Below are 1,883 nucleotides of genomic sequence, written 5' to 3'. Positions count from 1 at the left end.
GGGAGGAGGATGGAGGGAGGAGGGAGGAGGGAGGAGGATGGAGGGAGGAGGAGGAGGAGGATGGAGGGAGGAGGATGGAGGGAGGAGGATGGAGGGAGGATGGAGGGAGGATGAGGGAGGAGGGAGGAGGGAGATGGAGGGAGGATGAGGGAGGAGGGAGATGGAGGAGGGAGATGGAGGAGGGAGGAGCAGATTGGATGTGTATCCATGGCCACACCTCGACACAGGGAGGGGGGTGGGGGTGTTATTCCCACTGCCCAGTGAACGATGATTGGAGCCGGTCGCGGCACCGTTATGCTGTCAGATAACAAAAAATTAACCCGTAAAAGCAAAGTTTTTCACTCTAAATCCTTTATATGCGTGGCGGCTAGAGTCCTCTCGTCCTCTGGCTTGAGATGGCTGCCACCTATGGGTCAGATGATTGCCTGCCACCATTAAGCAATTGATAATTAAATATAAAAAAAAAATCCTAAAAAGTGTAAAATTTTGCAAACATTTTTTCGCGAAAATTAATTGTCACGCACAACGAGTCTGTGTAGAAAATGTCAGCTCGATTGGATCACGGGAAGTGGGTTAAAAAACGACCGAAAGATTTGCACGGTTGTAAGCGCGCAAGCAAGCAAGCAAGTGAACTTAATATAAAGGATTTAAAAAAGACAAAGATCCCACCCGTGTAGCCTTAGGGGCCATCCATAAATGACGTCACGCGATTTTTGACGATTTTGACCCCCCCCCCTTCGTCACACGACGTCACAAAAAGTCAGAACCCCCCCCCCCCTCAAATATGACGTCACAAAGCGCTGCCCCCCCCCCCCACCAAAAAAAATAAAACATGCTTCAAATCGCTTTAAACTATTGCCATTGTAGTGCGTATTTAATGTGGCGCTGCACTCTGATGTTGTAGGAGAAAACATTTATTAAAAAGTCTATTTAATTAAGTAGAACGTGTTGTCTATATTTATTAAAAGTTGCGCATTTTGATGTGACGTCACATTTCTCAAACCACCCCCCCCCCTAGGTGCGTGACGTCATTTATGGACGGCCCCTTAACAGACTGTAGGGGCAAGTGCTGAACGGCGCACGAGGGGGTGGGTGGCCAGCACCACCACGCCCGACCGCCTTTGTCTCCCTAGTGGCGATGTTTACGCACCGCACCAGGTACTCACTTGAGGCTGAGTCGACCTAGGGGAGGCCCGGGACCGGTGAGCGGGAATCGAACGCTTCCACGTGCGCGGGTCACGTGACAGATGTGACGTCACAGCTCACTTGCCGTGCAAAAAATAAATGCATTATTGAGCTCCCCCCTCCCCCCCCCCACCAAAAAAACCCCACAAAAGTTGTATTTTTATAATTTGTGCATGGTGTACAGTCTGGAAAGTACCGACATGGCAAATTTCCAGTTTGTTGCATGTCGGGAAGTACGCCTGGAATCGAACCCGGGTCGCCGGGTTCATAGCGCAGCGTGGCGCTAACCGCTGCGCCACCGCTCCCCAGAGCCAACACCACCACCACCACCCTCCCCACTCATTCAGCCCTTCCATGATTTGCCACGGACAATCGTCAAAGCTCTTTCGTACCAACGTCCAGGAGAAGCGTTCGCCGCTGCGCTCAGGGCTCGTGTGCGTTTTCACGGGACGGTGTCAGACGTTTCGCTTCCGTGGTTCGATCAGTAAGCTTTCACGAGCAGGCCTCCCGCAGCGCGTGGCGTGCGGTGACTGATGCAGTGGCTCGCAGCATCCACAAGGTGGCGCTACGAGACCGTGTCAACCACTATACACTACATTATACACTACACTACTGTACACTATACACTACACTGCTATACACTACACTACTATAAACTACACTGCTATACACTACACTATACACTACTTTACACTACA

This window comes from Lampetra fluviatilis, chromosome 58 (assembly GCF_964198595.1).
Source record: "Lampetra fluviatilis chromosome 58, kcLamFluv1.1, whole genome shotgun sequence".
NCBI lineage: Eukaryota > Metazoa > Chordata > Hyperoartia > Petromyzontiformes > Petromyzontidae > Lampetra > Lampetra fluviatilis.
The sequence above is the reverse complement of the archived record's forward strand: the minus strand, read 5'-3'. Positions refer to the sequence as shown.